This window comes from Trachurus trachurus, assembly GCF_905171665.1.
Source record: "Trachurus trachurus genome assembly, chromosome: 22".
Classification (NCBI taxonomy): Eukaryota; Metazoa; Chordata; class Actinopteri; order Carangiformes; family Carangidae; genus Trachurus; species Trachurus trachurus.
In genome coordinates this window covers 22,147,454-22,171,518 of record NC_139907.1, presented here as the reverse complement: position 1 = coordinate 22,171,518, position 24,065 = coordinate 22,147,454, and the positions used below count along the sequence as shown (strand labels likewise).

The 24,065-nt window shown below is 42.0% G+C and overlaps 2 protein-coding genes across 2 annotated transcripts in view; both read right to left on the bottom strand.

The window, feature by feature from the left end:
- Positions 1 to 24,065, bottom strand: part of cln8 (CLN8 transmembrane ER and ERGIC protein) — a 191,750-nt gene that overhangs the window by 71,817 nt on the left and 95,868 nt on the right. The gene's annotated exons all lie outside the window — the stretch shown is intronic.
- dlgap2a (discs, large homolog-associated protein 2a) overlaps positions 1 to 24,065 on the bottom strand; it is a gene marked incomplete at its 3' end in the record, with an annotated part of 178,530 nt that overhangs the window by 60,137 nt on the left and 94,328 nt on the right. Inside the window, exon 2 of the mRNA XM_083997835.1 lies at positions 18,772 to 18,804. The remainder of the gene's footprint in view (positions 1 to 18,771; positions 18,805 to 24,065) is intronic.

Genomic DNA, 24,065 nt, shown 5'->3' with positions numbered 1-24,065 from the left:
GGACATGTACATCATAACAGATGAAGGTGAAGGCAACTCCCTAAATGGGTCATCTGAGTTTAACGAGTAGAGTTTAAATGTACACTCAAGCTGCCTTGATCGTCAACATCTGTGCAAAAGCACTCTTAAGGGGGCAGCGAGTCTTTCATTTACTTCCCCAGGTAGTCACTGAAACCACATGGTTGTAGTAATGATTTGACAGAGTGAGTGGGCTGATCCAGTTCCCCCTCCAGATCCAACACAAGTAGCTGTGATGGGATAAAAGGAGATGCGGAAAACATGGATAAAGGCTCTGAGAAACAAAACAGACTGGATTGGATGTACCTATCATTTAATGCTTATGGTGCAACCTGTTGTTCTACAGGTGTGTAGCAGAAAGAAAAACACAGGAAGACAGAAAACGCATCAACAGCATGAGATTGATTGTTGACAGGGCGAACAGGTCTCTGGTTTACAGTTGTTATTCCCACTTCACACTCCCTTTAGTCTTACTCTCAGGGGTCTTTCTGCAGCATTTCTACTACAAGCCAGTTTTGATTCTCTGTGACTTGACTCGAAGTAATTCAGAATGTCAGACTAGTTAATGCACATGTATTTGTGTGCAGGAATCTGAGTGCTGTCAGATCGACAGAGTGTGAAGGCAGGTGGCAGACGAGAGGGGATGAAAGACGGGTCAGCATTCAGTTAAAACAGATGGATTATTTGATGGAGCATCACTCCATCAAATAAATGGTGATGACAAAACAATTTTACTTGGAGGTACAGTAGACTCTCGGGGGTTAGGATAAATAACATGCAGGCAGCATTGCAAATAGTCCTGCAGTGCCATTGTTTAGTGTAGCTTTCTGCTAAAAAAACAAAACAAAAAACAAACAAACGGAAAAGACGGCTAGAAAATAAAATTCATGAGGTGCAAATAAGAACATTGGCAATATTGTCTTACCTTGTGGCAGTAAAGCTCAACAAGGCTCTGCTAGTTCAGCAGTGCTCTAAATACAATCTCTGACGTAGACCATTTTAGCAATTCCATCCATCCATCCATCCATCCATCCATCCATCCATCCATCCATCCATCCATCCATCCATCCATCCATCCATCCATCCATCCATCCATCCATCCATCCATCCATCCATCCATCCATCCATCCATCCATCCTTGCTTAGAAACAAAGCTCAAGGACAGCCAGGACTGGAAGGTATTTCCCTGTGGTCACACATACAGTGCATGGGTAGGTGCCATGTCCTAATTCAGGGGTTTAATCCTCTAAAGGTCTGTGCTTCTACAGTGACTACACATCCTTACAGTTGGTGGTGTTCATTGGTTAACTGTATAAAATCCATTCAGGAGATCATTGTCAACAAGATGATATAATTTCATAATCCCATTCATTGCTGGTAAATGTATCACTCCAACAACTACTAAATAGTAAACAGACATCACACTGAGTTACAGATACAGAAAATTATGGAGAAACTATTGTGGTGATTGTTTAATCAATGTTTTGTAAGCAGATCAGATATATGCATCCCTGAACACAACATGAGATTGAAGCCTTAAACTACACTAGTAAAAAGATGCAACGTCTTTGCTTTATGCCGTTGCAAAAAGCAGCGTTGACATTCAAATCAAAGGGAAGAAGGCTCTGCTGTTGCTCTGTGACACGAGAGGAGAGGACCAATTAAACGTGTCCCTAGACCCCTCTCTAGCAATTACATCACTGTAGGTCATTAATGATATTGTCTCCATCATTTTCAGATGATGCAGTAAATCATTCTCACAACAAAATGCGCTGAACATGAGGATGTTTTCGTATCTATTGGTATGAATATTGAAACCGCACAACATCTGGGTGGTCTGTCCCTTGGCTGAAATCAATTAAAGTGCCTGTGATATCCCTCCCACTCTCATTTCCATTTCCAACAAGGCGAGCCCCAGAGGGTAACGACCGCATCGTTGCATCACACTGCTTCCTGATTGGCCTCTAATGCTTTGTCCTTGAGGCCTGGGCTTTGAAAAATTCCTGCGTGTGATGTGTACGCATGCTGCAAACGAATGAGCCCACAATAATTACATCACTGTGAGCACCGCGGATCATGATCGAAAGAGGAACATTACATTTGGGTAACATAGCCGTTTCATCTTTATTGTCTTTTCTTGCCTCCTGTTCCTCATCGGAGAGATTACACAAGTCTGGGAAAACATTCATTACAAATCATTCAATATTAGCAGGTGTGACTCAGAATCAACAAACTGTTGCATTCGGTTGAGTCTGCGCAAGACTATGTGATGCTGCTGTGAATGAGAACAAGTGCTGCACTGCCTCACATCGTTTTTGTTCTCTGTAAAGGTAGAAATGCAGCGCAGGAGGAGAGAGAAGGGAGCCAAACAAGGGGGTGAATTAACATAGCACAAGGTGAGACAAGACAACGCATGCAGCAAGACATGCTTATGATGGATTAACGCTGTTTTGCATGAGTTAACAGGGAATATATGAAACATGCTGTGAATCTGTTTCACTCAATGGTCAATTTAATGCAATTTAAGACCTAATTATGTTTCACTTGTCATACTTAAATGCCGCCTGAACGTGAACAATGAGAGGTGGTGCTTTAATTGATGCTGGTTCTCTCGTTCAGCTCTCTGTGAATGCCATGGGTTTTGTCAGTCTGATAAAGGCAATAGATAATAAGTCATTACCTTGAGTTATTAATGTTGTGTATGTGTATTGCGTATGTTCACAAAGCACAGGGCATCTCTCACTACGTCCTACTGGGCTACTTAGTGTAAACCTTGATCACAAACAGATTAGGAGGGATGGCTCTGTAAACACTGGCTGTGGCTCAATTACTATTATAGTGAGAGAGAGAAAGTGAGAGAGGGAACGACCCACAGAGTTGCATTATGAGGAAGGATGTGAAGTTAAATGGCACTGGAACTAATTACAGCATTTATGGATTTTTCCAGGATTCCCAAGATTGAAAAAATATACCTTAAGGTCACCAGATAAGCTTGACTGAGAAGGAAACAAAGGTCTTGACCTTAACAGCCATTTCCTAAGATCACATATGAAATTTGGAATTTTATGATGTTTTCAGTGTTAGAGGGCACCCTGAACTCAAAGAGCTCTTAAACCCTTACTCAACAAAACAATTTTGTTGAGTAAGGGTTAGGGTAATAAGATGGTACATGACCAGCAGCCACGCTTGCATTATATTGCGCTCATTTGAAGAAACTATTCAGTTGCAGGCTGGAAACCATAAGATCAATGTTGCAGATGTTGCAGCTTGAAGAATCGCCCACTTACTTAATAGTTCTATAGTTAATTTCTTCTTCTTTAATGAAGTATAAAATTCCCTGCTTTCAGCTTATAGGGCGTGGGTGTTTGGTACCCCTTTGTTTTGTTTGGAGCCCCAGCATGGAGTCTACGAAGCAGCACTTAGCTGGAGCTATTTAAGCCCAGCCGCACTTTGAGTTTTATGCAAAAATCAGCATGTTTACATCCCCACAATGACAATAATGCAATCATTCTGAAGCTTATATCAGCTTATATCAGCTTATACCAACTATGTTAATCATTTCTCCAACTTAATTTAACATGTTTACATGTGAACATTGGTTGAATATAGAATGAAGTTGGGTCTAATGGGAATGCCATTTCTTTATTTGGCATTGAGTATGTAAAAAATCCCTCCTGGATTTGACTAAATTTCATTAAAATCTGTACAATAGTTGACAGAGATTTCTTTCATAAAGACAAAAGTGAACGTCCTGATAGTGTCATTCAGTTTATCATGTGGGGACCATGAATGGCTGTGTAAGATTGTACCAATCTGTCTGTTGGCTGTAGAGATATTTCAGTGGGCCAGAACCAGACATGTTCTTGACGGCAGATGAAGAGTTAGGGAAGAGTCACCAAGGTCAGTGGGATTCATCCTCTTGGAACCACGAATATCTGTGCCAAATTACAAGATAATGCACATGTTTTTCAGTGAGTTCAAGTGGAGGACTGACCAACTGGAGTCTAATCCACCTACCACCACATCCACCATGGCTCAAAAACACATTTTTATACAATTTTTACTTTTTTATTTAACAATGCATAAGTTAACAAAAAAGTAACAAATTAATTCCTCAATGACAGGGATAATCACTAGTTGCTGCTGTGAACTATAGAAGACAGGGAGGGATCTGCCTCAATATAAATCCTCACTGTGTGGCATGAACACATGGACGTACCATGTACCCACCTCCTCACCTCCCACTGCTGAGAACAAACAATAATGAAGTAGCTCCTGAAGCTGTTATAACTGCAGCCTGTGTCATCCCACAGCTCAAAAACATGAATCAACCTCAGTGAATCACAGAGAGTAAGAGAGATACACAGAGTAATAGAGATTCTCTCCATTCAGACTGAAGGTCACATAAAGTGCTCAGTTGTTTGCAAGTGTTCAGTTGTTGCACCTCCGAGGCGGGGCAGATGAGTGGTAGTGTGAGGGGAGTTTTTTTTTCTTTTTACTGGTTTAGAGAGGTCTTGAGGGTGCCAGGAGGAAATACCACAGGTTGCATTACTTCTACAGAAGTGCCTGTGTAGCCGACAGTGATGGATTGTTTGGTTTTTAGAATGAACGTTAAGTGGGCCTGGCTGTCACAGTGTGCAGTGTTTTAAAGTGAATGAAAATTAAGTATCTTGTATGCTCTTTGAAAGCGCTTGGGCTGAGCTCAGAAGTAGTGACCCTGCTGCTGCAAAATGGGCATACGATAAGAACTTTGGTGCTCCCTCATTTTGAATTCTAAAAGATGCAAAACAGGTTTTAATTCTACCTTCCTGTGACTTAAATGGTGAATTACATTTAAGGGAATACATCTGATGAAGGACCATGAGTCACGGCGTCCATCCATCATCCATGGCTCCATAGTCCAGTTTCCTGCCTCAAAGATTAACCCGACCTGACCCCCACCGAGGCTGGGTGAGGAATTAATGTTTCCCCAGGTCCACATTGGACCCGAGCACTGAGTCGTTATGAGAACCCTCAAGGAAGTGAGGGCCTTCAGGGTGACGACACAGTACACACTATTAACCCCACTGATCTTGGATTATTGCCACGTCAGACTGATGCTGGTTATCGCACACACAGACCGGGCCAAAAGGACCGGCCATTGTGTCTTGAGGTAGGCTTTACCACAGGAGGTGCTGTGATTGAACATTGTCAGCGACAACAAAAAGCTCCACTCATTCATCTTTTCAGACACACGGAGTGAATTTCCTGCACAAAGGAACCAAATTTGAAGCAATCACTGCAGCTACGACGCTTTTTGGGGGCGTGATTCACATCATCATCAGAGACCTGTATTCAGTTCTGAACACCAACAATCCCTGGAAGGTATTGGGAGAATTGCCAAATGGTAATCACCAATAAATCATTTCTAAAACAAAGAGCTCAGAAATAACACTTCTCCCAAACTTGTGTGTGGGAAGAGAAATCATTTGCGTGCGAATCAGCCTCAGTCACACGCATGATTCAAATGTTCCCTGATGGGGAGGGAATGGAGAGGAGGGGAGGGGGCAGCACAAACACACGGAAGTGCAATATTGTCATAATTGTTGCTGGAAAATAATGGCAGTCCCCCACAGCGGTTCAACCTATGTGCAATGTCCCTCTATTGTTTATTTATGCTCTTTGGTAGTGTGTCTCCTCTTGAAAATCAGAATGGGGGGGTGGGCATGAAATATGTTTATTTTTAGCAATGAAAAATGCTCTAGGACTGCACCTCGGGGGCATGCAGACATTGCTGTCATGAATGGGAATGAAGCTTTGTGCTTCAAGTGTTCAAGTGCTCCACAATTTTAATGAGAGGCAATTTTTGATTATATATTAAAAAAAGGAAACACTTTGTGTTGGAAGTCACTGAAGAAGGCAAGACAGCTCATCAGACACAGAGCGCCGTAATGACAAGAAAATTAGAGACTGCAGTCGGTTATTGACCTGAATTATTATGTAAGATTCGATACTGCAGGACCTAGTTTTGTTACAGAGATAATGGCAATGTTATTTCCTCAGCTTCATTCAATTTTCCAAGCTAAACTTTTGGTCCTCTGAGCATATGTGTGCTGTGTCACTACAAAGTCTCAGCCTGACTGAAGGCAATGAATTCAGGGCTTCTGGGAAATCTGTCTGACTTGCTCAACTCATTTTGCGTTCACCTGAGTTGCACTGAGGTAAATAGCTAATAGAGCTGCAGATAGGGTGGTTCGCTGGAGCGCTACATGGCGAGTTCCAATGTGCTGCAACGTGCATGTACCCAACACACACATGATTAAAAGCCAGCGTTTGGTACGTTAACGTGTGATACCATGGGATTTCACAGGGGCTGTGAGGAATGTCTGCTGTCATCAGAGCAGAAAAAAAGGACCAGATGAAGAAAATAAGCCTATTTCCTGCTAGTCGGTATGCTGTCAGAATCTAATGTCTTCTCCCAGCACTACTGAGTCAAATATCCAGCTAAATGAAGAGGCTGCAGAGCATGATAATGTGATTTTAGTGCTAGTGTGTAAACAGAGAGCAACAACACAAAGTGAGAGGTAGTTTTTGCCAGTGGCACCAGCACATCCTTGAGTGGAGGAGAGAGCCGCCGCAATGCCCCAATATCCTACTGTAGGATGTGTGTTTGATTCATTATCTCTCCCATCATGATGATTCAGTGCCCCTGAAAGACTTACTGTCCGTCACAGGGTGCAGAGGACCGAGTCTCCCCGTTACGTAAAGGGATTGTTCTTCTCTCTGTGACCTCAAGCTGTTTCAGCTTATCAAGTTGTAAACAATGTGCAACAATAAACCGATGAGCACTGTGTCATCAAGTTGCAGCCCCTTCTTGTTTTATGAGCGGCTCTGGGAGCACAGAGTCAAATGTCAATGACGTCAATTAGGTTGAAATGAAAAGGATCAGACCCGTGGTCGTTCCTCCGTCCCCACCCTGCTGAATCTTATAAAAAATAAAATGCTAGTGAACAGGAGACAACTGCTCCAGCAGGAAATGTTCAAGAGGAGGAAACATTATGTGGAAATTCAGATGGGTGAAAGGAGGAGTGTTCATGATTCACCCCTACTGCAGCCTGACAGTCCCCATCAGTCTTGTACTCTCCCGATCCATTCTTCTGAGTGCTCCGAGCCTATACATAGCAACAGTGCACTTGCGATTCACTAGCAAGCCAGTGCATCATCCGCTATCTCTGGCCCTGTCTAACGCTTGGCTAGCCAAGCTGTGCATCTGTAGAGACTTCATGAATAAAAATGCAGCAATAAACTTAGATTCTAATCAAAAACCGATGCAGGGCTTAAATACGGCGAGTTTGCATTGCTCTGTAATCACCGGGATCTCTAAGGTGCCATCGTTTTGCAAAGCAATGATTAATTTCTTTGGGGCTTCATACACATGAGGCTCTTGATCATATAGGCCAGGGTTGTCTAAAGTGAAAGCACCAGTAGAGAAATGATGCAAAATGATGACATTGGTGGTTCAGCATGGGAATTTTATGAGTCTTATTACAGTAATTGGTTCTTGTTGTTGAAAAATCTGAAGAGTTCGTGCCTGACTGAGTGGAACAAACTGGAAAGAAATTCCCACCTTTGCCCCCGAGTGTGTGTGTTTAAAGAGGAAGGGGAGAAAGAGAAAGAGAGGTGGTGAAGGAGAAAGATACCAAGAGCCCTCCATAGGCCAGGTTTGGGGTTTTAATAAGAAGCTCTGAAGAAAGAGGCAGTGCCCGCAGGGAGAGAACCTCCACACTGATAACCGCGGCGAGTGTGAGGCAGTGGACACACTCATATTAAAAAGAGGACAATGGCAAGACAGATGGAAGAGAACCAGAGAGAATGAGACCTGATGATCAGATGGCTTCTGTGTGTTTCTGTGAACCAATCCCTTTCACCAGTCTCAGTTCACTGAAAACCTCAGCGGACGTTCTACTCCTTCCCTGGTTTTAATTAAAAAGATAGAGTTGAGATATTTACCAGCAATTAGACAGTTTCTAAACTGCCATTTTGAGCAATATAATGCAGCGATAACATTAACAAGCTGTGGGAAATTTGATTATTTGAATGCAGCATTCTGATATGACTGTGTTACACATCAAGTTGCCATATATTGCCTTGTTCAGACTGATGTGCTTATTTCAGGATGGTGCACGGAACAAAGACGAGCGCCACTGGAGAGAGAGGGAGAGACACAGAGTCGGACAGACGGCGTGCAAGCCATCATAATCATGAGGGACTGCAGCCACATTACGGATCATTTTCCTACCTGAATCTAAATGTTAATGGTCAATTAAAGTTGACATTGAATTTTGACCCCTGTGCTCCATTTTTACAATATTTGGAATAAATGTTTTCATACGGGTAATAATACTTGAATCTGTGTAATTTTCCTTTCTCTCTGTGAATCATTCATCCCGTTTATGAGTCGCACATTAACATAATGCTCCATACATATATCAAAGTAAGTGCTGCTTGTGTATCGGTGCATACTGATTTGTGAGAAAGACCTGATTTGTATGAAAGATGCATTTTCAAGGTTACTATGATCATTCACTACATCACAACAAACAGCAGCAAAGAGGAAAATTGTTCTTGTGAAGATAACACTAATTGTTGGCTGACGCACTAACTAGCTGTCATGTCGTTTTATGTTGATGTGTTTCCTCTTTGTTGCTCCACTACTATGTCATGTGATGGACAGATGGTTCAACCAATCAACTTTCAAGTGGATAAAAGTGCCTGCCAAACTGTTTCCACTATTCCCAGACCTTTCTGTGTAACAAATCATCTTGTGCGGAGTCAAGTGAGTGACACTATGGAACAGTGACAGTCAGGCCTGCACCCTCCTGTTACTGACTGATAACCTAAGCTATTTGGTGTTAAGTACAGCAAAGGTCATGAGGCCAACTGCTAATTGAAACCCTATAGCCGTAAAGCGTTTACCAGTGCTGGTGCAGGTAGCTCTGTCCTCCCTTGAACAATCAACTCCACCAGTGAAAATATAGGAAGCAAGAATGAGTCAATGGACCGTTCAAATCCACTTACCTGGCAACCGACATTCACACCTCTTAACGACGCACAGCAATCAAACACATTATAGCTCTGGTGTCACAAAAAAATGAGTGTAATCACTCATCTATCAGACGATGTAGACCGTCGAGTGAAAGTAGGGTAGTTTTCTTTTCGCATTGGATAATGAAGGCGTGCAAATTATGCGTCATGTTGCTCTCAATTCATCAGCCAATGATATCAGGATCCGTCATCCATCAATCAAATGGCTACCATTGTTGCGATATAAACGTCTGAGAAAAAACTGGAATCATTGACCACCACCACCGACACAAAATTCGCCTCTCCTCCACTCTCCTCTTCCAGATCCCTGCAGTTCATCACTTACAGTAGCCTAGCTGTTAGCAAGCTATAACGTAGCTAGCCTACTAGCTAACAATTAGCTATGTTAGCTAAACACACACACACACACACACACACACAACAACATCCAGTCAAATTTGAAATACTGTGTCCCGCCCCAAACATTGAAATTAGTTTTCCTTACTTGTGCAAACTCATGTGGAAACTCTTGGAAGGAGGCGGGACAAACAGGACAAACAGCCATTTAGGCGTACTCTTCGGCCTAACTTTAACCAAGCCAAACAACAGCTCTCAAGCTCAAGTAAAACCTGTTTTAAAAAGTTATCCTTCCTTGCTGCCTGAATGAATGTAACTGATAACACTGGAGTGTGCAAGTGCATTGTCATGGTTTATTCTGGATCTGCTTATTGTCAATACTGTCAAAATATTTCGGTAGGCCTACTAATGAATTGGTGCCTAACTTGTAGATGTAGTATGATTCTAAGCAACTACACAGTTGTGTGGTGAGGTGTAAAAATGCTCAACATCTGATGGTTTTCCCAGTTTGATCCCGTTTCTTATACAAACTCTGATATTATGCACTTAACCAATAGCCTGACATCATGCAGCATCCAAAGGACTGAGCAGAGTGTTTAAAATTAAACCACTATCTTCAAATAGGAGCTGAATGATGTCTGCACCAGGAGCGGAGTGATGACACCTCCCCTGGCCAAAAGTTACACCACCGCCCCCGGAGAGCTTTCCTTGTAATGAGACTATTTGCATGCTGATGGTCAGTTGCTCTTGTTATCACCCCCGGAGTCAAATAAAACCACATGAGCCCGGATGATGCTAGAGGCAGCAATGAGTTCAGATGTATCAGTCTCATTTTACTGACTGTATTCTGATGCTTAGGGGCGATAACGGTACAAATATTTGGAGATGTATTATTCTGTGAGTCATCTCAATGACACAAAAAACAAATATTGCATTTCTTCCAATAAGCTCTGTTTTTTGTTTTTTTTTCCAAATGAGTCATAAATAGGAGCATTCACAAAAAGCTAATCCAAGACATTCCCATCTGAGTTGAGTCAAACCTCCTCCTGATGTGATCTGCTGCTCATCAGTCTTTTGCCTGAAGTGATATCAAGCTTTCCTCCCTCGCTATCCCCGGATTCTCTGAGCAAAGCTGCTCCGTATGCACTCCCCTGCAGCCATTACAGCCAAAACCTGGACAGCTGCTCACCTGGGAGACACACACAAACACACAGCTACAGTACGCACAGTTAAAGCTCCTGCTCTCTCTGTGGTTTCTCATGTCATGCTGTGGAAACAAAACACTCGCCATGGTGGAGCGAGAAAGACAGGAGACACCTCTGACTTGAACTTGAGGCTGCTGAAAGCCTCTCACTGGCTTGAACTAGTGAGGTGTCTTATCTCTGCTCTCTCATTGTTTTAGCCACTGATTTTGGCATTACTGGAGAGTCAGAGGTGGACAGATTGGTGCCAGCAGAGTGAGAGAAAGAGAGAGGTGTCCCATTTCAATCTCCAGCTCACATTAGTCATGCTTGTGCTCAAACTGAATCTAGATTTGATGGCGAGGAATATCTGGGGCAGTGCTAGCAATCTGCCACAACCTTCTCCTTGCCGCCTCCTTCATTATATTGGTCTCATAATTCGTTTTTTTTTATGTCGCTTACCTAAATGAAAGACTCTCCCTAGGACGTTAAAAATTCATTTCAAATGTACTGCAGGATGATATTAAGTGTAAAAATATCAAAGCGGGAAAGGAAAATGTCAGGAAAGTGTGTTGAGTGACAATAAGTGGTGGTTTTGTGGATCTCTGTGCGAGTCTGCGACTCAAAAGAGAATGAAGGGTCTGGAAAGCTGAGAGAGCAACTTTGGTTACTTGATGATAAGCTCAAAAGATTGACTGCCTGCTGCACTTTTCCCTGCCGCCTGGTGAAGGAAAAAAAAAATTGCTTGCAGTTTAAATAGCATGTTTTCTTAATCCTACTTCACTGGGCAGCTGCAGGCAATCTTCAGATGTTATATTTTCCTCTTACTCTCCCCGCTCGCTCGCTCTCTTTCTCTGTCAGACGGCTGTTAGTGACATAAAGCTACTGCTTTGCCATCCTCTCAAACACTAAGCCCTTAAAACATTGTGTCGGCCTCCCAGTGCTGAGAACGTAGCTGCAGTCCAATGTTGCACTGTTGGCCGTCAGACTGCTTGGCTCCTGGTCTGTGTACAGTATGGTGTGTGGAGCACGGCCAGATCTGCTGGCAAAGGCCGGTAAAGCTGCAGCCCAAGATTTAAGCTGAGAGACACGACTTGTCAAGCTGAAGGCCAAAGGCCTCAGAATATGCCAGCTCCACTATCAAAAGCCGAAACTGCAGCTTTGTGAGACTTCAACAAACACCACTGAGATGGAGAGTCAAAGATACCGAAACTCTTACTGTTTCCCTACATGTGCTGTGTGAATTTCTGCACAATAATGTATGGTATGGCTGGATTAAATGCACTTTCATAACACAGCGTAATAGTGCCATTGGAGGTTAAAATCTTTTTTAACTTAGTATCTTATATTACAAAGTCAACAAATGTTTTTTTCCTTGTTGGTTTGTGAGATTCTCCTTGCAAATTTGTGACTTTATAATGTTTTTGTTCTGTTTTTTTTTTTTTTAATCAAGAAAGGAAACACATCTCTCTGCTTTGAAAAGTTGGAAAAGCACAGGCACCATTATGATAAGGTGATTCTGGGCTACAATATCAAATGTTTCCTTATTGCCAAATCTGACTGGTAAGTAGTTAGAAGCTCTTCCACTGCAGACATAATGCAAAACAAGCAAACCCTGTGCAGCCTTGTGGTGTCGATGTGTTTCCTTCTTTGATAGAAACAACAAATTGCAAATATGAGTTCTTATTTCTCATATATTTGCGACTTTCTAATGTTTTCTTCTAATATTGCAGCTGTAAACTCCACCCTCTTTTCCAGCTGTGTATGTTTTTTGTTTGTTTGTTTTTACTTATAATATGCTGTCGTAGTTTCTTAAAATCTTACCCAAAATGTATTTTATTTGCTTTAAGTAACTTCGATCTGTAAGTCAATAATAGTGCATGGCAATGCATTGAGATTTAGAGGTGGCAATGACTGGGGGCTGGATGTGTAGGTAATTCAGAGCAGCTCATTTAAAAAAAATGGAGCAAGCAATGAATGTCAACTTGTTTTTCTTTTTGGTATTAGAAACTTAGTTCAAAATTTAGTTTCAAATCACAGATTGGAGTAAGCAATGGAAAAAATAGTGCAGAATAACAAATAACTCCAGTTTCTTTTCTCTGCTAATTAAAACTGTGACCTAGTGACACACAGGACAAAACAACAATCACTGATTATTGTGCTTATTCTAAATTCTAGGCAGAAATGGATTTTAATTTAATTCTAATTTGACAAAAAGAAAAGAAAACAGAACTATTATTATTGTTTTTTTTTTGTATTTTTATATCGGCTAACCATAAACAGAGTGCACTTGGAGCAGGAAGACAGAGTGAATTATCAAGGCTCATGTGCTTCTGTGTTTTATAAGGCATGACATCAGTACTCCCCTCACACCTACCAACAAGCCTCCTCTATATTGGACACTGACCTTGGCCAGCAGTCTGGCATGCATCCTGTTTGTCTAGCCGACATACAATGTAAATGGGTTTCTGAAAATTAAAAATCCATGCTGCCCAATTCAATATAGGACATTGTTCTAAGCATGGGGAATATGCATTAGGGTGTAATGATATTACCTATAGCTCCAAGATGCCCCCCAGTCCCTTGAGGAAATGTCTCCGGGGGTCTAAATACATACAGTACTTGAATATGGAGGTGTGTGTGTGTGTGTGCACCACTACATCACTGAGAGGCAGCCATTTGCAGCGCTGATGAAGTACAATTTGTGGCACAGGCTAATTGGATGGATGAGAGCTTGCTGCCTAATGGATGGCAGTTCAGTGCACTGACTTGTGTGACATGTTTTCTCGGCTACCAACACACAGTCATTCAGTGGCGATGAGCAGGAGTCATTAAGGAATTAGGGAAAACACGGTGGCAGCAATGTATAAGCACCACACTGAGCTTAACGCTTTAATTCAGTTTCACTGAGTGTTTTGATTTCTGCACAGTAGCTGGTTGTCTCTACAGTCGTATGTTCTCATTCTGCAAATGTCCTTTCTGTTCCTCTCCCGCTCTGACCTTTTCTCCCACAAATTACATTTACCCCTACAGTACCAGGGCCAATATGTTTTGATAGAAATGTAATGTTCCTCTCTCCTCTTGTATCGTCTCGCACACAAAAACACAGATGAAACTTTATTTTTCAGTTGTCCATCTGACACACCTTTAATGGAACGGATACGCTCCTATTTTATAAATCCAGCTGTCTCCACAGGTCACGTTATAGTTCATGTTTTATTTGCACCATGCGCCCATAAACATGACCTGAAGTGTGTTTTTTATGCTAACTACAGTGACTGTAAATGTTACAGTAAGCACAGTGACTGTTTACTGGGCACTGAGTGCTTGTAAAGTGCAGGTGACCTACAGCTCTGACTTACTGTACCCAATGATAACTGAAGCTGCTGCTGCTCTGCTCACATGCTGCTCACCCTGCACTGTTTGAAAAATAATTGTGTCCGTGAAATGCTTGGTACGCCCGCCATCCACACCAAAGACCTCTCTATGATTGACACAAGGGACAAAAATGCATGAAATATCTTCACTGTATTAAAAATACAGCAATCATAACTCCTATTAAACCATAGCTTCGCAATTTAGCAGTATACAGAGTAGATTTCTGGGAGACAGTGCAGTCCTCTCACTTTCCTCTCTCTTTCTCCATCCTCCCTGATGGATCTCACTCATCACTTCCCTCCATCCTATACTCTCTTAACCAATTCTCTTCTTTCTCTCCCTCATGGTGGAGTTCAGGGTCTCAGTGAAGGTTCGGTTAATGATGAAGCGCTCTGTCACACATGTGCTCCCGCTGTCTGTGAGCAAACTGTCCAATGCATCAGCTGAAGGTTGGGGCTCTTATTGTGACACGAAAGCAGCTGTGATTTCTTTGTCCCCCACATGAGAAATGCAAAACAAGACCAGCGCCATATGTCAGACCTTGACTAGACTTGTCTGAATTTTCATTATTGATATTACGTATTCTGTGGGTGTGACTCTAATAATTTCACTTTTGCGGTCTGAAGTCACAGAGTGGCTGTCAAGGTGAGTTCAGTGATTTAGACTTTTCAGTAATGTTTAGATTTAAGGTTGCCCCCGTCTAGGAAAGTGTCCTCCCTGTCCTTGTTCTGATAGCTATTATTCACAGCTCTGATTTCTCCCCTCCGCAGCAGGAATAGTTTACAGACAAGGCTGACACAGTAATGTCCTGTTTTTCAACTGTGTTACATAAAAGTGTGTTATTTTATGTCACAGGGCTTTCTCAGTTGGGTGGTGTTTTTGGAGCCATGTATTTCATTTCAAATCTAGGGCACAGTCCATTTCACCCAACAACCTAAGGAAAAGTAATAATTGGTGCATCTTGAGAGGAAAAAAAAAAACAGAACAATACCGTTGGCCTTACTGCATGGAGAGTCAACAAAAATGATCTAAACACAAATATTCTACAGGAGTTACTCATTATGCTCTGTGAGCAGCCGTGCCTTAAGTATTTCAAGCTCTTATTCAGATTGGCAAGAAAATGCTCCATGACAAATTAAGTGCTACAAATTGCTCAGTGGGAACAATCTTTAATTAAACACATACCATAGAAATACACTAGGACTTTGCAACAACCAATTACTGAAAGACATTTAACTAAAATCCCTTCACACCCCTCAGAATTATAAATATGTATTTCATACGGTATGATGCTGTCACCTAAGATTATGTCCATAATGATTTCATGTGTTAGTGGGTGTGTTTTGTGGTGTGAATGTACTATGAGATATGGGGGTGAGCATCCCAACAGGACACTTTGCCCCTGGCTCAGCGTTCTGCACAAAGAGAGGGAGACAAGATGGGAGACAAGATGTGCAAATGTGCATGTTTGCACTTCAATCTCTTTCTTGCCTTCTTCCTCACACCATCACACGCTCTCTCTCTCTGTCTCTCACAGGACAGCGGCTACCTGCAGGCAGTGAGGCCTTGGTTGGCCTTGTAAATGCATTCAGTTCCTTTCTAACAATTCTCAGAGCAAACAGATAAGTTCTGGGTATTTTATTTAATCTTGGCTAAAAGGGACTAATACCTCAGTTCTGATAAATATTACACAATTGTACTTCTTGGTACTTCTGTGTACTCTGAGGAAATTACAGCTGTTTGCCTTTATCCCTGTATTTTTATTCTGATACATTGCCAAACTTGATAAAAGAAACCACTAACCCGATTGTCAAAAATATGGTAAGAGTATGGTTTGAAGTACACAAATGTAAAGGGTACTTTTACTTTTTTGAATTTGTCACATATACAGCTAGTACAGTGAAATTCTTTCTCTGCATTTAATCCATCCCTGAGGAGCAGTGGGCAGCCGCGGTGCAGCGCCCGGGGACCAACTCCAGATTATGAGCCAGTGCCTTTGGTCAGGGGCACTGACTGGAGGATCAGGCTAGCTGGCATGTTTTTAGTGGTGGGGGAAACCGGAGCACCCGGAGGAAACCCACGCAGACACGGGGAGAACATGCAAACTCCACACAGAGCGGCCGGGGATTCGAACCCAGGACCTTCTTGCTGTGAGGCAACAGTGCTAACCACTGTGCCACCGTGCCGCCCCGCCCCGTGTATGTCAATACACTCCTATTTGGCCAGCGATGCTGCATTTAGAAAGTGGGCATTAAAGGGACTACAAAAAATTCAAGATGTGTATCTGCCTAACTCTGATAACACAATATCATTCTAACAAATTAGACATTAATATGACATAGATAAAAGATAAAAGATTTCTTTAAATTCCTCCAGCTAAGGAATTACATTAGAACAAGCCAATATAGTATTTTAACCAGATCTCCAACTTCTGAAAGGTCCTATAGCAGAGCTATATACTTATTAGTTATCAAACTCAGTTAAAAATGCAGGTCATAAATGAGAAGCATGGAAGGAAGATCTATAGGTACAGATATATCCACTCTATGGACATTCCACGTGTGAGAGTTTAATAAATAAAGTTGGAAAAAAATATCTAACTGGATATGCTGAAGTGTGAACAAGGCGACAAGATGTGAACATGTGGGAGCAGATACAGGAACTCACAGGCAGAACACAGAACATTCTGACCAAGGGAAAACACTGAGGTCAAACAGACACATGGAGAAGTCACACACAGGTGAGACACATGAGGTAATCACAGGAGGGAGGGCAGAGGAAACGCAAATGGGCTCTATGCACAGCCCCACCACTTCCTCACTTCCTGAATTTAAGGCAGGTCCTTAATTTCCTGTCTTACATTATTGGACAAACTGATTAATCCAGGTGTGTCTGAGTAGTCACAATGGTCAGACACACCTGGATTAATCAGTTTGTCCAATAATGTAAGACATGAAATGAAGGACCTGCCTTCAATTCAGGAAGTGGTGGAGCTGTGCATAGAGCCCATTTCAAAATAAAATGGGACGGTCACGGCTCTGCTCCGCCGTTCAAAAAATAGGCCTGTGAATATTCTCATTTGTCCAGGTCATAGTTATATCAAGGAAATTTAAATCGAATGCAACTGGACTTGGTTATTTGTCTAGGAAGACGTTTCACCTCTCATCCAAGATGCTTCATCAATTCATATCTGACCAGATCCATGTTCTAAAAATAGCTTACACCGACAAATAAAGGTAACAAACCTACTGCTATGACTATAGCGATTGTTGAAAATGTTGAACTATCCCTTTAAGTAGTTTTAGTCAGTACTATCAACAAATGAGCCCTACAGACACAAAAACCTTCACCTTCACCTTCACCACACTCACACACACACACATAGATGCAAGTGTAACCACACTCTTCTCCAGGGCTGTTCTGCCTTTTGAGTTTTACAGGACACCATGCTTCTCCCTGTGGCTTTGTGGCCCTGTGGCCCTGATGCTCGGTGCAACATGAAGCAACAGCATGGAGGTGCCTTGGGAGCTCCCTTCCGCCCAACTACACACATCTTTGTGCACATAAACTACTGTAAACACACACATACACACACACACACATTCCCCGTCCTTCCCCGAGGCCTCTCCTCCCTCCTCTCTCCGCCTGTCTCAGCGGGAAGGTCACAGGCACACAGTTATCGCGTTCGATTTGATTAGGTCTTAATCCAATCAAGCAAAGAAGAGAGAGCGGCATTGATTTTTGAGACATTGAATAATGCTTATTGGGCTTAGAGGCACATGGCTGATTCCTGGACAAGGTTAAGTCCAGGGGGGAAATATCATATCTGTCACTGAGCCTGTCACTGAACATGTTTATTCTTTATTTCTAGATTCACCCCTCTCACTGCAAAATGTAAACAAGCCTGTCAGCTCCTATTGTATTCACATTCATTTTGGGTCACTTTTGTTTAGTAACATTGTCATGTAACAGTAGACTGCCATATGAAACCCGACAACAGCTACAGATTAAGCGCCTGGGCAATAATGACTCAGCAGAAGGACCATGAAAGGAATAATCACCGCTTGAAAAATGATAATCCATGCAGAGGGATGGACTCTGGCTTTAGGAATGAAATGGGAGACATATGGGAATGGTTTACTTTGCACTTGGAAATTGAGGATTAGGTTGTATCAGTAACATGAGAGGAGCACTTACAATATTGTGGCAGGCTTGAGAGCTAAGCAGCTTTCAGCTATTCAAATACATCTGGAGCATGTTGGGCACAGATGATCACACAATTACACATGTGCATGAGTGCATTAACACTCATAAAGACACATGTGTACACAGAAATCGTAACATTCGATGAGATGTTGAAGCAGAAGCATGTGTGGTTAGTCAGCAGTCTGAGGATGTGTCCTTCAGCCTTCACGCTGTCAATCAGTCAGGTCAGTGAGAGTAACCTCAACTGCACAAAGATGGCCATGTCCTGGAATTACATTTGTTGACCTAGTCCATTCTACACCTGTGATAGTTGTGCAGGGCTCCTGTGTGGATGGTTTGCAGTAAATGAAACCAAAGCCAAAGATTCTATCTTTATAATGTGTAGCCTTTCTGCTTGGAGCCTAAAAACTGGCCTGTGCTGTTGCTCTGCTTAGTTTGAAGACTGAAGAACAGTGTGTCTGCAGCAAAGCGTCGCCCCCGCTCCTCTTCCCACCCTCCCCGAACAGCAAACAACAAGCCGGGAGATGACGATGACAAGAGCTTTTGGGGAATGGCGAGGCCCACTCACCTTCTGGTTCACCACACAGTGTGCACTGTGATTCTAAACAAGGACCAAAGAGAGACAACAGCAGATTAATAGAGGCAACACATATGTGAAAGTTTATGTCTGTGCATGTGGGTGTGGGGACAAACATTAGCATCACCGCCGCCTTGTATGTAAAAATGCTAACAATTGCTATTCAAGATTCAGCGTTACACATACACTCTCTGTCTCTCTCTCTTTTGCTGTCAAAAACAAATAAAAACAATAAAACTGAACAAATAGCATGGACAACAGCAGAGCTTTTCTGCTCCTTATGAAGGCCTACTTACAGAGCAGAACCCATGTGCAACATAATAGAAACCCAGCAACCATGCATAATATGACCATCAGCCACATGCGGCTGCATAAAAAGATAAAATGATGCAGAGACAGGCGTCAAATAGAGAAAAAAAACAAAAAGAACAAAATGAGACATCATATTGCTTCAATTCATCACTGCCATGTGTGAGAGATGCTGTTTGGCAAAAACTATGAACACACAAACCTGGGTGAGGCTGGAAATTCAAATCAAAAGCAAGAGGCATTGATTTTTGATTGCACACTATCCATCATTTTTTTCATCTACATCAGGACCGATCTTTTAATTTGAGGAAACACCAGGCATTACATGCATCATGCGTTTTCATGCTCAAAATCTAAATCAACATATGGGAGTCGCTGATAATGAAGTATCAGTCTTTCCCAGGAGCCAACAGCGTGTAGGCAGCCTGCAAGAAGTGCTCCAAGTTTATTTTAAACAAACAAGATTATTAAATGGGTTTGTTTTGCAGGGACAGGCACCGGGCATAATGAACAGAATGTTGATGAGAATGAGCGTTATGTCCTCGGGCCTTGGTTTCCACAGACTGTCCCAAAACAGCTGTGGCGTGTCAGTGTTTGTCTCTGCTCCCTGATGTAGCAACGGCCAGAAGAGGCCACATTCCTTTGTATTTAAAAAAAAAAATCTAATCACCGCTAATTAAGAGGCTCAGTAGATAAGCAGAAAGACTTGTGACTTGACTTATTTCGGTTTAACAGTGACACAGCTGCTTTGATTGCTCGGTACCCTTCATTTATGGGGTACGGAAATAAAATAAAACACGAGGATAAGTGCTTGAAACACTGAAGTGCTGCCATTTCTCCCTCCCTCTCTTCAGATGACCTTGCTCATAGGCAGCAAGGCCAGACCAGCAGATGAGTGAAGAGCACTCACTGTTAAAGGCTTGGTAGCTGTCAGTCTGTACAGACTGTACAGTGTCACAGCCACACTGCCCTCTCATCACAGAGCTGCCTGCTCAATCTTACCTTTCTGCAGAAAATGTGCCATTTGACTGATCTGCACACCACACCCCTGACTGAGTGAGAACACTGCAAACACAATACAGTGTTTAAACATTTAGAAGACAAAGAGATAATGCTGCTGTTATTGACACTTTAGAAAAGCACTTGTATTCTATAACTTTATTGGGATGTCTGTTCTCGGGTGCTTTGCTGGGGAGGCGATGGTTGGAGTCTGTGAGGTGGACACACACACAAACGGTCTGGCTGGCAGTGCAGTGGTGGACGGCTGAAGCCTGGAGAACATTTACTGGTTTAATTAGTCTTTTTTACTTCCCTTTTCCCTTCAGAATAACTCCACAGACTCAAAGCAATTGGCTCCATTAATTTGTCCCGCCTGTTTAAATCTAAAGCTCTGTTCAATTTCTGTGTGTAGCCCATATTGATCTTGGTTGGGCAGCTTTTACAGTAGGCCATAGGACCAGTTCCTGGGTAATTCTCATTTGCTTTTCAATTGGAGGTGTGAAAGAGCTGCCAGCCTTTGGTCATAAACTAAATTTATTATCACTTTTAACACTTTGAGGATTAAGGAGAAGAAAATGTTTCTAATTTGAAGTGCTAGATCAGTCAGTTTGAACTACAGTATTAGCAACATGCTCAAAATGACAATGCTAAAATAAATTGGTATATACTTTTGTTAGTTAGCAAAATACAGCACAGACTTAACGTAATGCCATCAAGTTCAACTGGTGTTTGTTCATACCTGAAAGGTTTATCCTCAGAGGACCATTAATGTCCAGGTTTCATGATAATCCACATAGCCTATGGTTAAAGTACATCCCATCAAACGTTTCTCTCCGGTTTGAGGTAGGCTATGTGGAACTTACTAGAAAAAACAAAACTACATATCAACATCTAAGAATCAGAATTTAACAAAGGGATATTACATTTATCACCAGCCTGGAAATTTGCGTTTTATTCTCCTCTCTTAAAGGCAGATGAAAAAGTAAGCCTTTTGAGGTGAGCAAAACCAAGATTTCCAGGAGCTTTAAAGTTATTTTTTCACTTTGATGGTTGCTCTTTCTATCACAAAGACTGAATATTAAACAGAAATATTTCACATTATAAAAAAAAGTCAGTCCAAATATCATGCTAGAAGGAGAGTAGTATCATCAGAGTAAACAATAATAAGGGTTGTGTTTGATGGTGAAACCTCAGCCATGTAGGGAGTTTTTTTTTGTGATGCCGAAGAAAAGGAGAGAAACATATTTATGCATACATAACCTATATCCAAACGCATAAGAGACCGTTAAATATCTATTTCAGATTGCTAATTTCAGTTAGCATCTTCTGAAAGTATAGAGTAAAACTTGACGCTGGCCTCTTGTTGCTTGTGAGTAAGCTAAAATAGAAACTCACAGGGGTCTACTCTGTGGTGTCTCCTGGTATCAGTCTCCAAAGACAATACACACTTGGTATAAATCCTCAGCCTTGATCTGATAATGTATTCATCCATAATTAAAGCCTTCATTTCCATATCAGTATGGCTTGCTCACACCTTCCTTGTTGGCTGAACTCTCTTTTACAGTACCTCCTCTCTCTTTCTCTCTTTCTCTCCTGATCATATGATGGGTGAGAGATACAGGTGTTAATTAGCTAGTGCTAAGATTGTTCTTGGCTTTTTCACAAGAATGCTCTATGAGAAAGCAAGGTTATATAAAGCAAGGTGAGACAGGCTTGGAAACTTTGTTAAGGGAGTTGGTGCATTCCATCAACGACCTAGGATACACTTGAAGGAGCGGCCCATAAGCTCTGTTTGTTTGTTCAGAGTCGGGCCAGCACACAGATTGTGAGACATAAGTCAAACAGAGGCCTGTTTATTGGGAGAGGGTCAATAGATAGTCAATAAAGGGAAGTCGTACGGCTCACACAGATGTGCGCTGACACAAATAAACCGACATAATTGTGTACTCACAAGCGTGACCACACACGCAAACAGACTCGCACAATTATACCCGAGTAAATCACAAGCGCAACACACTCCCAGAGCTTGTAGCCTCATCTATGTGGACGGTCACCAGTTTCAGTTTACCTTCCCTTTGACTGGCACAGTCCATCTTCAGTGGCACCCCCTGTGTATACGTATAGAGCTGGAGGAGAACTCATCAAGCCGGCAGTCTAAACCCTGCCTGCCTCCTCGTGGGCTAATTGCACAGCGCTGTCGGATGAACAAGCTCGGTTCTTAAATATGAACGTCACACTTATAATAGTTTATGGAAACAGTATTTAGGAATCACTGGGTTTGGAGGTTTACATTAATGATCATTGGTATTTCAGCAAATCATGTTTCATTCACAGTTTTTGCTGAGAGTTAGAAGATTGATAACTTTACCCAATGTCTGTTTATTAAATGGCTGGTTAGCGTAGCTTAGCATAAGGACAGGAAGCAGGATGAAACAGCCTGGCTCTGTCAAAGGTTTAAAGATACCAGCTCTCTAAAATCTGAAAATATTTTTTTTTTAAATTGAGTGAGTGTGTATACTACATGTAACCACATCCAAGGCCAGGTTCAGATGACACAATTTTTTTGTCTTTCATGATGGTCACTATGTGAGACTCAACGATCACAGTGGCATAAATTCTTGCCGTGTGTTGGTCAGGAGAACACTACAAGTATCACACCGACCAATCATCGATCACGACCCTGTGCGAGTTCATAGGTCATCGGGGAGGTGTCACAACAAACTTTCAATTGTGGTTACTACTGTAGTGCTATGTGTGATGCTAACAGTCTTTATCTCTGGCATGAAAAAGAAAAGGAAGAAACGGAAAACGACCGTGGACCGGTTCCTGGGTCTGGTGAAGAGGACATTATGGACTGTCTGTCCTTCAGACAGAACTTGAGGTATGTTAACGAATGTACACCTCAAAACCATTAACTTACATTGCGTACATGAAGTGAGCTTCACTGTGTGTAAACAATGCGTCAGAGTGCTCTGTCATCCTATTGGTCAAGATTCATGTCGTAGGAGATGTCAGACTAGGCAAAGAAATTCAAAGAATTCTAACATGCTAGACTTTCCATCTGGGCCTCGTGAAGCATCCTAGAGTGTCTTAGACGTAAAATTGCTGTTCGTCAGTTATGTTACACTACATCTCCATACGTCATTCCCGATGTTCATAATTGGGCCTGACGCTGGAAATTTGCCGGATCCTGCCTTAAGTGTTTCGATTCATTGCATTATTACTGAAAATAAAATGCCATACTACATGGTATTGTAGGTTAAGACTGAGTTATGATCATCATTTAAACTTTAGTTTACCACAAGGTAAGCCAGGACCTCAGTATAGAGCAAAAAATTAGAGGGTTTATTGCCAAAAATGTTCATATTCCCTCCAAAGAAGGAAAACAGCAGGCACCTGACATCAAACAGCATGTGTTTGAAACAAAGCCAGCCATCACGGCTATGTGGATGAAGATGGTGTGAGAACACTACAAACAGCTTCATCACTGTGGTGCTCTGAAGTAAGATGCACCAGAACAAACGGTTAAAACAAAAAAAGCTTTTAGTCGCCTTGTGTGCATAGAAGCAGCAGTGGGCGGTTTGGTGTGACGTGAGTGGGGGGGATCTAAACACGACCTTCAGTCACAAACGCTGTCATTCTGCGGCGAGTAAAAAGCCATCACATGTCAAGATGCATCCCCAGTCTGTTCACAAAACATGCCTGTGTGTGCACATGTGTGGCTGTGACACCACTGATACTTGAGGCAAGCACATCTTACTACAATAAGAGAATTATTATAATACTTTCAATACAATACAATTGGATTATTACAGCTGCTGAGAGTTTCTTAGCATTTATATTGTCTTTAAACTGTGCAGTTAATCTATTTGCTACATATAATGGACTAATAACTGATTTACAGCTCCATTAGCACATACTGATAGAACAGACTCTGTGTTTATATATTTATAAGTCATCTGTGACACTGTTTTGCT